Below are 11,758 nucleotides of genomic sequence, written 5' to 3' on the forward strand. Positions count from 1 at the left end.
ATATAAGGATAAGCCAAGTTGAAAACATAGTAAGCACTGAAGGCTGCAATTATCCCTTCTTCAACTCCTATTCCCCAGCATAGCTCCACACCATCCACTTTGACAAGGACTTGAAGCCTCCTGGAGAAAGTCATTTTCCAGTCAGTTTCAACCAATTGTATGGTTGGGTATGGAGTATCAGCATCAAACTGTGAGAAGAAAAGAGAATGGGGTCAAGGGGTCATATGATGGTTCTAAAAAGAACATTATTTTGTGCATTTGGTTTAATGCAATGTTTACGTGGTTTTAGGTAAAAAAAAAAAAAATCATTACTTTACACATACTGTACATTATTGATGCTCCTCTATGCCCCTCCTTTCTGAAACACATCGATTTTTACAGAGCTCATTGTTCAGAAAAGCGCAGTGTGCTCTGATTGGCCAGCGATCCAGTGCATTGTGATTGGCCCGAATAGTAGACTAAAACTAAAACAATTCAGATGACTAAAATATGACTAAAACTAAATGGCATTTTATTCAAAAGACTTTGACTAAAACTAAATAAAATTTTGCTGTCAAAATTAACAATGGTATTGTCAGTGGAGGGCCAGAAATCTCTCAGATTTCAGATTTAATTTAAAATCTCTTCAGTTGTGTTTTCGAAGATTAACAATAGTCTTACGGTTTGGAATAATGCGAGTAATTGATGACATTTTTTGTGAACTTAAGCCTTTAACGTGACAGGAGATTATTAATCCACACCCGATTTTTTTTTTTTTTACATTTAATTTATCTTTTTTCCTGTTGTAATTATTTTACCTATAGCTTGTAATTACATTCTTTGTTCTTATTTGATAACCGTTTACTTTAATAAGTTTGTGAATGTTTTACAATACATTACACAAGCATTTTTAAAATAATTTATTTATATTGTGATGTATAACATTATCATTATCGTGAAATAAAATTACTCATATTGTGATATGAAAATTTTGTCATATCGCCCAGCGCTAGATCACAGTTTCTCAAGGATATACTGTATGGAAACCAAGCACACATTTTTTTGTTGAGCACCTATACGTTTAATTAACAAAACTATCAGTCCTCATAGATTATCACAAAACCGCTATGTTTTATGTCAATACCTGGTAGATCTTCTGCAAGCACCTCTTGCTTCTTTGTAGATTTTGGCTAATGGAGCATTTCTTTGAACAAGCTCAAGCACCTTTGGCACAATACTGGTAAAGCCATCCTTGAAGCGCTGGCTTAGGCTGACAGTTGATGAATGCATTCGGTCAACTTCATCACACAAATGAAAATAGACAGAAAGAGAAAGTTAATCATTCACGTGAATGCACATATATTTGTTCACCTGACGGCTTAGACAATTACAATGTTTCTACAAAAGAGTTAATTTTTGCTTACATAAACATTGATTTTATATCAGTTCTCAGCTTAAAATAAGTGTTATCACTGACCCCTGAGGGTGTTTTTAAGAAAGGGTATTTCTTAAGTATATCCTCCACAGTCATCCCATCTCTTATCTTCCTTCTTCGCCATGCAAAGGTTCGCTGCATTCAGTCTTTGACCACCAAGGTGTCTGGTCGCATCTTGCTGTATTGGATATGCAGGACATACCAGGATACCTGAAAGATTCAATTAAAACCAATTGGCCCCTTGGAAACTCCTATTATAAAAAAAATATTATATTTTATTTTTATTACTTTTAAGTAAAATATAAGATATCAGCATCAGGCATAGAAGAAAAAATCGATATCGGTCGACCACTAAACATAAGACAAATATACAAAATTGTCAATGTTATACTTGCATTTCTGTAGTTGAAGTCTGTTGGTGGGATTCTGCTGGCACTGGCTCAGTTGTTAGAACCTCCTTCATCTCATGTACAAATTTGTTGAACTTGGACTGTTTTTTAAAGGAGCCTTGAAATAAATATGAGATCATGTTCTCTGTGAGGCCACACTCTGTTGTTTCCCAATCCACCTAATTCTCTGAAAAAAAGAAAGAATGACCAATGTGAGCTTGAAGTTTTAACAGCAACAAAAAAATCAATGTATTTTTAAAAATAACTTTTAAACTAACAATGGAAATACATCAGTATACCAAATTACTTTCATGTAGAAAAATACACTATAATAACTCTGTACATATACACTCTCAGAAAAAAGGTACAAAGCTGTCACTGGGGCAGTACCCTAAGGTACAAAAGCTAAAGGTACCAATATACACTTGAAGTAATAGGCCTAATATGTACAGGGAGTAACGGTTAACATACCTTTTTTTCTGAGTGTATATTTAGAAGCAAACTTATTTCAATTATCAGCTCAAACACTAGAAACTTTTTCACGAGTTTACCAGTTTTGATAAATGGTAGGCTAAACAAATTAGATGCTGCCACACGCCTCGATCTCCGAGTCTCTCAGTTGACTTCTGCTAACATAACGTTAGTTCGCTCGTGATGACTGACAGGACTAAATGATTACTCTCATGGACTAACGTTTAGAACGTTATTTAATTTGTAACGTTTCTAAATAAAACGGATATAAGTCAACTCACACGGATGATATTCGTAAATTGTTTAATCCCAGACTGACTAGGACCACGGTCGTCAAACGTCTCGGTTACGTATGTAACCCTAGTTCCCTGATAGGGAACGAGACGCTGCGTCAAACGCTGCGGGAACGCCCCTGCGTTGTGCGTCATGAAGCACGTATGGAATCAGCCCAATGGAGAGATGAAACGTCATAGGCGGGTGACGTCATCGACCAGGAAACTATAAAGCACCCCAAAAACACAAGCGCATTAGCTTCTGATAGGCTTGAAGGAAGCGCTAACGGGAGTGCCGGGAGTATGGCGGAGCGACGCAGCGTCTCGTTCCCTATCAGGGAACTAGGGTTACATACGTAACCGAGACGTTCCCTTTCAAGGGAACTTCGAGCTGCGTCAAACGCTGCGGGAACGCGAATACCCACGTCGCCATAGGACCAAATGACCGTCATGTGAGACTAGCGCACAGAGGACGAGAGCACCTGTGCCCCAGGGGTAGAGCTTAAGTCTAGGTCATAGAACTTAATAAAAGTATGCGGTGAAGACCATCCAGCGGCATCACAAACATCACTCAGGGAAACCCCCGACAAAAGAGCTTTAGAAGCAGCCATACTCCTGGTAGAGTGAGCTCGGACAACCAAAGGTGAAGGCTGGCCAGCCGACTCATAAGCAAGTGAGATAGCCTCAACCACCCACTTGCTCATTCTCTGTTTAGACGCCGGACACCCTTTCCTGGGTGGCCCGAAACATACAAAAAGTTGTTCTGATTTCCTCCACAGGGCAGCTCTGTGGACATAAGCGTCTAATGCCCTAACAGGGCAGAGTGAATTAAGTTTCTCCTGGTCCGATGACATAAATGGAGGAGGACAGAAAGCCTGCAGAACCGTAGGTCTAACAATATTAGTAGGAACCTTAGGAACGTAACCTGGTCTAGGATGCAGAAAAGCTTTAACCATGCCAGGTGCAAATTCCAGGCACGAGGGTGAAACCGACAGAGCCTGCAAATCTCCGATTCTTTTTAGAGAAGAGATAGCAAGCAAAAAGATAGTCTTAAAAGTGAGAAACTTCTCGGGAACTTCTTCGATAGGTTCAAAAGGAGCTAGGGAAAGACCTTCTAATACAATGGCCAGATCCCAAGTCGGCACCCTCGTACGAACTGCTGGCCTCAGCCTCAAAGTGCCACGGAGGAAACGAGTTATAAGCGGGTGTCTCCCAAGAGAAACTCCACTGAAAGGGACGTGGTAAGCAGCTAGTGCCGCCACATACACCTTTAGTGTGGAGGGGGATAACCCTGTGGAGAAGCGCTCCTGCAGGAATTCCAGCACTGCACCCACTGGGCAGTTAACTGGGTCCTGCAGGTGTTCTCCACACCAAGAAGTGAAAAGTTTCCACTTCAAGGCATAAAGCTTCCTCGTGGATGGAGCTCTGGAGTTAAGAATGGTCTCAACAACCTCGGTTGTGAGACCGGAGTCTACGAGCTGGGCCCCCTCAGAGGGCAAGCCCACAGTTTCCACAATTCCGGGCGGGGGTGAAGTATCGTGCCCCCCGCCTGGGAGAGTAGATCCCTCCTGACCGGGAGCTCCAAAGGAGAACCGTCCAGGAGAGAAATCAGGTCCGCAAACCATACTCGGGCCGGCCAGAACGGGGCTACTAGTAGTAGACTGACCCCGTCCCGGCGGACCCTCTCCAGAACTCCTGGTAACAGAGCAATCGGGGGAAAGGCGTACAGACGTGACCTCGGCCACGGCTGCACCATAGCATCCAACCCCAGGGGGGCTGGAAGAGTGATGGAGAACCACCGATGACAATGAGTGGTCTCCTTGGAAGCGAATAGGTCCACCTCGGCGCGACCGAAACTCAACCAAAGGAGCTCCACCACCTCGGGGTGGAGTCTCCATTCCCCTGGCCTCGGCCCCTGCCTCGACAGGGAGTCTGCTACCACATTCAAATACCCAGGGAGATACATTGCTCTCAGAGATAGTAGCTTCCCTTGGGACCACAGGAGGATCTGACGGGCCAACTTGTAAAGCCGGCGAGACCGCAGGCCCCCCTGATGATTTATATAAGAGACCACCGACGTGTTGTCTGATTGAACTAACACATGATGGCCTCTCAGGTCTGTTAGGAAGTGTTTCAGAGCCTGAAACACAGCCAACATCTCTAGACAATTTATGTGCCACGAAAGATGATGATCCTGCCACAGACCTTGGGCTGGGCGACCACTCATGACCGCCCCCCACCCTGTGAGGGAAGCATCCGTCGTTAGCGTTATGCGACGACAAAGAGCCCCCAGCACAGGACCTTTGGATAGGAACCAAGTTTCTCTCCACATGACCAGAGCACGAAGGCAGCGCCGCGTGACTTTGAACGTGCGGAGCGGATTTCCCCTCGGGGAGAATCCCTTGGTCCTGAGCCACCACTGTAGCGGTCTCATGTACAACAGGCCGCAAGGTATAACGTTGGACGCTGCTGCCATCAGACCCAACAGTCTCTGAAACTGCTTGACAGTGAGTAGCTGGCCTAGCTTCACTTGTTTCACAGCTGAGAGAATCGAAGCGATGCGGGTCGGAGAGAGTCGCGCCCGCATCGATACCGAATCCCAAACGACACCCAGAAAAGTGGTCTTCTGGGAAGGAGATAATACACTTTTCTTTGCGTTCAGCCTCAACCCCAACTTTCTGATATGAGCGAGGACGACATCTCGATGCCGAACCGCCATCTGCTCGGTCTGAGCTAAAATCAACCAATCGTCGATGTAATTGAGAATACGAATGCCCTGAAGCCTCAGAGGCACTAGTGCTGCATCCATGCATTTCGTGAAAGTGCGGGGAGATAAAGCTAGGCCAAACGGAAGAACCCTGTACTGGTACGCCTCGCCCCCGAAGGCGAACCTCAGGAACTTCCTGTGTTGTGGAAGGATGGACACATGGAAGTATGCGTCCTTCAGATCTATCGTGACAAACCAGTCCTCGGACCTGATTTGAGACACGATCTGCTTGATAGTGAGCATCTTGAATTTTAGCTTCCCTACCGAGCGATTCAATATGCGCAGGTCTAAAATTGGACGCAACCGCCCATCCTTCTTTGGAACGATGAAATATCGGCTGTAATAACCTGACTCCAAACTGGGAGGAGGAACCCGTTCTATAGCCTCTTTTTGAAGGAGCGTTTTCACCTCTTGTTCCAATACCAGAGCCTGCTCGGGGCCCACCACTGTGTGCAGAACCCCTCTGAATTTTGGTGGACGACACCTGAACTGGATAGCATAACCCTTTTCTACTGTCTGCAGGACCCAATGAGATATTTTTGGAAGGCTTTTCCACTCTGCCAGAAATTCTACTAAGGGTACCAGCCTCTCGAGACTGGCCTCTGGTGTAACTTGAGCAGCAGACGCAGCGCCCTGTAACGGCGCACCGGCAGGGAACAACTGGTCTGACCGCTCTGAGACCCTCCTCAGAGGGAGCGAGCGTCCCTCGGGAAAGCGCTCGCTGGGATCGTCTGTGCCCCGGCATAAAGGCGGGGTTGGCAGAACGAGCCCCTGAGGGCACCGAGGAGGAATGGGCACCGTAAAAAGAGGTGAACACCTTTCCGCCTCGGTGGGGACCACCCTCAGCATCCTGAACGGCTTGGCGTCAGGACTTCTTCTTAGCCGAAGCCTTCTTAGCCAATATAACTGTCCTCAGATCAGTTCTACTGGGAGAAGGCTTCGGCTGAGAGTGTCGCGGCTGAGCCCACTGTCCAGCAGGGGGAGCACGAGACGCGACACTCTGCCTCTGCTGCGCTCTATGTGATGAGCTCGAAGACGGCCGGGGCTGCTCCCGCCCAGCAGCCCCAGGGACATGAACTTTAAGGGGAAGAAACTTTTTAAAAGCTGCAGTTTGTTTCTTTTCTTCTTGGAATTTATCGATAACTGAATTCACAGCATCACCAAACAACCCCATGGGAGAAAGAGGAGCATCTAAAAGAAAAGCTTTTTCTCTCTCTTTAATATTAGTCTGATTTAACCACAAATGTCTTTCTGCGGCCACCAGAGCTGCCATAGAACGACCCATTAATTTGGCCGATTCTCTGGTGGCACGCAGGGATAAATCAGCAGCCTGACGCAGTTCGCGAACTACGTCAGTACTGACCTCCTCACTCTCACTCATGTCCCTTAGCAGATCAGCCTGGTATGCCTGCAAGATTGACATAGTATGCAGACATGACACAGCCTGACCTGTTGCCGAATATGCTTTACCCACCAAAGCCGAAGTGTTTCTTAAAGGCTTGGTGGGTAATGCCGGTGCCTTAAAAGATGATGCTGCTTCGGGGGAGAGATGGCTCGCAAGCGTCTCTTCCACACGAGGCAAAGCACCATAACCATGAGCCTTGGCTCCCATAATATTAGCGTATGTTGAAGTCTGGGGACTAAACACTCTATATGACACCGGTTTTCTCCATGATTTCGACACCTCGGTGTGGAGATCATGGAAAAACGGCAGGCACCGGCGTGGAGGCTGCACACGTGACGGCAAAAATCTCTCATCCAACTTTGATTTAGAAACAGACTCCTGTCTAGTCACTGGCCATTCAATATTAAGTTTTTCAACAGCTCTTGTTAACACCTCCATAAGCTCATCACTCTCAGGAGTGTGGGGTGGCGAATCCTCCACATCTCCCTCAACACTAACAACATCAAGTTCCTCAGAACTGGATAGCTGCAGCATTGGTGCCTCAGCCCGAGCGGAAGAAACCGCAGCGCGTGCTTCCGAACCCGGGACTGAGGCACTGGATCTCACAGGTGAAGGGAGAGATAAGGCAGAGCCCGTCTCAAACCCCGCTGTGAGATCCATCTGCGATCCCCACGATAAGCGCCGCCGCTCTGCCTCGGCAGAAGCGGGACCCGAACCGCGGGGAGCGCGCACCAAACCGCTCTCCTCAAAGAGCGATCGGCGGGAGCGGAGCGTCCTTAACGGCAAACGCTCGCAATGCTCACAGTCTGCTCCCTCGAGAGCAAACTGGGCATGCTGAACTCCCAAACAAACAACACAAAGGTCATGTGTATCCCCGCTCGTTAAATAACGCGAGCAGGGAGGAACACACTTTCTAAACTGCTGTTCGTCCGCCATAATCTCTCAATATATATATATATATAGGGATAAATTGTTTGTGTGGTGCAGGGTATGTAAGACAGACAATATCACACAGGGACAGATTCACATGTAGCGCGACTGAAAGCACAGAAGCTAATGCGCTTGTGTTTTTGGGGTGCTTTATAGTTTCCTGGTCGATGACGTCACCCGCCTATGACGTTTCATCTCTCCATTGGGCTGATTCCATACGTGCTTCATGACGCACAACGCAGGGGCGTTCCCGCAGCGTTTGACGCAGCTCGAAGTTCCCTTGAAAGGGAACTGGGGTACGCGAAAAAATATCTAAGGGACTGTTCGTTTTTTATTTAAGGGGCTACCGGAGGAGATTTGAGATCTGTAGTCAAAAAAGACTTGACCCTCCCTTCGCCAGCAATAATTTTTTCTATGACCCTCCAAAATGATTGTGAAAAAAGGCATGACCCTCCCCGATAATTTATTGATTACTTCTGTACTGGTTTGTGCTTGGCAAAGATGTTCAGATAGCCATTGTTTTTTTTTTTTACAACCATGACAAACGACTAAACTCCTGCTTTCTCATCTTACTAAGGCTGTAACGATAGACCACACCTACAATTCGGTTCGTATCACGATTTTTGATTTGAAAAAAAATCATGTTTTCGGTGCTGATGCAGTGGTGACACGTTCATGTAACATGCAAGGGTGGCGCTGCCAATAAAGTATCTAAAAGCTGCCACAAAGAACCGGCATAATGATTATGAATATGTCAAATATAGCAAGGAGACATTTTAATTGTTTATCAATAAACAAGTGTTTGTCAGTGTCGGCTGCATAGATGAAGTTGGCGATGTTGACTCGCGATCTTCGCAGTAGTGAACGCGCCAGAAAGAAATGCACATTTCATACGGATTACATAAGCAGAGAGTCTGATTTCTTTCGTTCTGAATTGTTCTATTAAAAAGTAGACATTTCAAGCTTTCTATATATTTCTCAGGTCTGTGAGGCAAGTACCTTATACGCTGTGTTTCGGTAGACGAGAGTCCAGTTCACGCGCCGGTGCCTCCGTGTCATGATGATCTATTTTCTACTATATTTACTTCTTATTTATTAAATCCAGGCAATTGGTTGATGAAACATTGATTACAATTAAGATACAATAAAAAAAAAAACGAAATTCACTTTAAAGAAAGGCTTTTTGCTTTCTGTTTGAGGTCTCTGTGAAAGTTTTAAAGTCGCTTTCAGAGCGGTCCGTAACGGAGAACTGTCACGTCCGTAACATTGTTTTTTTCCTCATAAATGCGAACACGAAAAATTTTATTAAAAGAATATTTTCTGTTCTGTGGAGGCCGACCCTCATCCGGTGGGTAGTATTACTTTTGTTTTGCGCAGTGTAGTTCATAGGATTACTAAAAAATATTTTGCCACCTAAAAGTTAAAGATTTTTTGTGTCATTTCATGTGTATTTCCCTCATATTAAATATAAAACGCATGTGTAGACTGATATTTTTCTAATGTCTGGCGCTTTATTAAGGGAGTATGGATATATAAACCGACGTTTCAGTATTAAATGCATTTTCTGAGAACATCCAGGCACATCCCTCACATTGATTAAACTGGTGATGTGGATGGAGAGGTGGTAGGCCTATTCTGTGTGGTTGACTACAATTTAGTTTACTGTTTACTATTTAGTTTACTATTGTTAATGTGTTCTCTTTTTTATTATTATTTTACAGCAGAGAAGTTAATAAAATATACAATGTTATCATATGTGAAAAGCAATACTTGTCAGTATGTGAAAAGTTAACAATAGCTTTAATGAGATGTTGGATATGTGTTGTAGGCCTATTGTGTGTGAGATTGGGTGCATATCTGTTTAAAATTATTATATGCAGCACATTTGTATCATATGTTGACTTTTGATGAGATTTGTATCATTATGTTTATGATTCTATTCACTATTCTCGACAAAATTGATAACAATAAATATTAATTTATAAATAAAAACTTGTTGTTAACAATCGTTGGTGTCCAGAAGATCTATAATGTCTCAGGGGGTACATGCCTGTTAAAAGTTTGGGAACCACTGGACTAGGAAAACCGTTAAGATAGAAGCAGGGCACGCGATCGCTCGCGTCCGGGGTGATCACAGGTAACGTTAGGTTAGAGTTGTAAGATAATTCTCGTAAAAACTGTTAATACTTAAAACTAAACATACCTCTGAATTTTTGTGCTTTGTCTTCGGTGATATTTCTTACGGCTTGTTTCATTTTCTGAAGAAGATCCTCCGTTGACAGCGTCAGGAGTGAGACAGCCATCTTGGAATAACTGTCGTTTTTTTGTGCACGGTCTCTCCCAATTTCTTCTTCGCGCGCATAGTCGTGCACTGCGCGGGCTAAAATCCCATTGCCTGGACAAATGCGTGTACTTGTACTTTGAGGCAAAGTGAAAGTACCCCATATAATTTTAAATAAACGTTGAATAGTTTTTGTCTACATTGCTTTTAAAAATTGCTTTTGCTAAAAAAGATTAGTACATGTATATTTATTTTAACTCTAAATTAAAACTTAAAACTTATCATCTTGATGCTCTGCATAATCAATAAAAGGTCGTGCTTGCACTGTTCAGAACCAGTGACAGCCAATAAGGACTATTAAATATATTTGGTTATTTTGCGCATCTCTTCTAAATAACCAACAACTCATGAACATGAATATCTTCCTCTATGTTTAATCTATTTTGGGTGATTGACAATTATGGCTTGTCACAATCATAATTTTATGATACAGTTATGGTGCTTTTTTGTCCTTTTTGAACTCTGAAAGTTAACCATGCCATTCTCAGCAGATTCAGCACATTGTTAAAATTATTATTTTTTTGTCCTAGGGAAGATATATACATTTGAAACAACACGAGGGTGTGTGAGATTAGATGATGACAGGATTGTCATTCTCAGGTGAGCTAATGTTGAAACTTTGGTGTAAATGTCAGATAAAATGCATCTTAAATCTAATGTTTGATGAACTGCAAATCATAATCAAGATCAAAACAATGAGAAGATCGTCTGAAAAGCAAAGCTGCATTTGTATAAAGACTCACAGATTCTCAGAAAGTGCAAGCAGAAAAAAAGTTATTACATACAGAAATATGCTTTATGGTTATTAAAAATACTTTAACGTTACTGAATAGATGGAGTTGAAGTGTATTATCAGCCGTTAACAGAACTATTTTCATCTGTTCCTCAGATATGTGTTCACATGCGTCAGACAGAGACTTTAACTGTTGTGTATCTCTGTTTTATCTGGACTCTTGTCATGTGTCTTATGTTTAAAAAAAAACTTGCTTTAAATGCATTTTCAGACGTCTGCAATTATTTAAATTGATTTTCTCCTTTAAATAGGTTGTAACACAAGAACAGAGATACTTAAATAAAAAAGAGAAGTATCAACTGTATTTATCAGCAGTGTGAATAAGAGTAAACGTCTCTCGATTTGTTGTGTGATCATGATCATAGAGAGTTTATGAGGACAATGATGTTGAACTCACCCTTCACTGAGAGAGAAACAGCAGAGCTTGATGTTGATGAGTTTGGTCTTCCATCTATCTGTCCTTTACACCAGTACTGACCCTGATCAGACTCAGTAACTCCTCTGATAGTGACAGTGTCTCTGTTTACAGTGTAACGATAACCAGACGTCTGTAACTTTACACTGTCTTTATGCCACTCATATCTCCAGTCACTGTGATCAGAGTTTATCACACACTTCAGATTGACTGTTTCTCCAGTGAATACAGGACTGTCTGGTGTCACAGTCACTGTAGATGTGGGTAAATCTGAGAAGAAACACAAAAACACAAAATGACTCAAACAGCTCTTTCAGTAAAAAAGTAAAATAATAACATTTTGTAAATGTTTTGAGGATGTTGAAGATCTTAATGATGCATTTTTATTAGTGACAAAGTGCATTAAAGCCCCTGCGTTCATCAGTGAAAGCCTTCCGTTCCCACATCTTTGATATTGTTTGAGACGGGAACACCATGTATCCTTCATGTATCTTCTGAATACTGAGTCTACTTTCTTGTGGGCGATAGGTTGGCCAGCTTTCTGCTCTGAGAATGCTCAGG

General features: G+C 43.2%; 1 long non-coding RNA gene across 1 annotated transcript; it reads right to left on the bottom strand.

Moving 5' to 3' along the window:
• Positions 1 to 1,486: 1,486 nt before the first annotated feature.
• On the bottom strand, positions 1,487 to 9,986 carry LOC143736497 (uncharacterized). The gene is made up of 3 exons (XR_013203457.1): positions 9,852 to 9,986; positions 1,810 to 1,990; positions 1,487 to 1,624 (listed from the first exon to the last, which is right to left on the bottom strand). It is a non-coding gene; the product is annotated as an uncharacterized LOC143736497 (long non-coding RNA).
• Positions 9,987 to 11,758: the final 1,772 nt, after the last annotated feature.

This window comes from Siphateles boraxobius, unplaced genomic scaffold, assembly GCF_051911475.1.
Source record: "Siphateles boraxobius isolate OS27281-9 unplaced genomic scaffold, OSU_SipBor_1 130, whole genome shotgun sequence".
NCBI classification, from domain to species: Eukaryota; Metazoa; Chordata; class Actinopteri; order Cypriniformes; family Leuciscidae; genus Siphateles; species Siphateles boraxobius.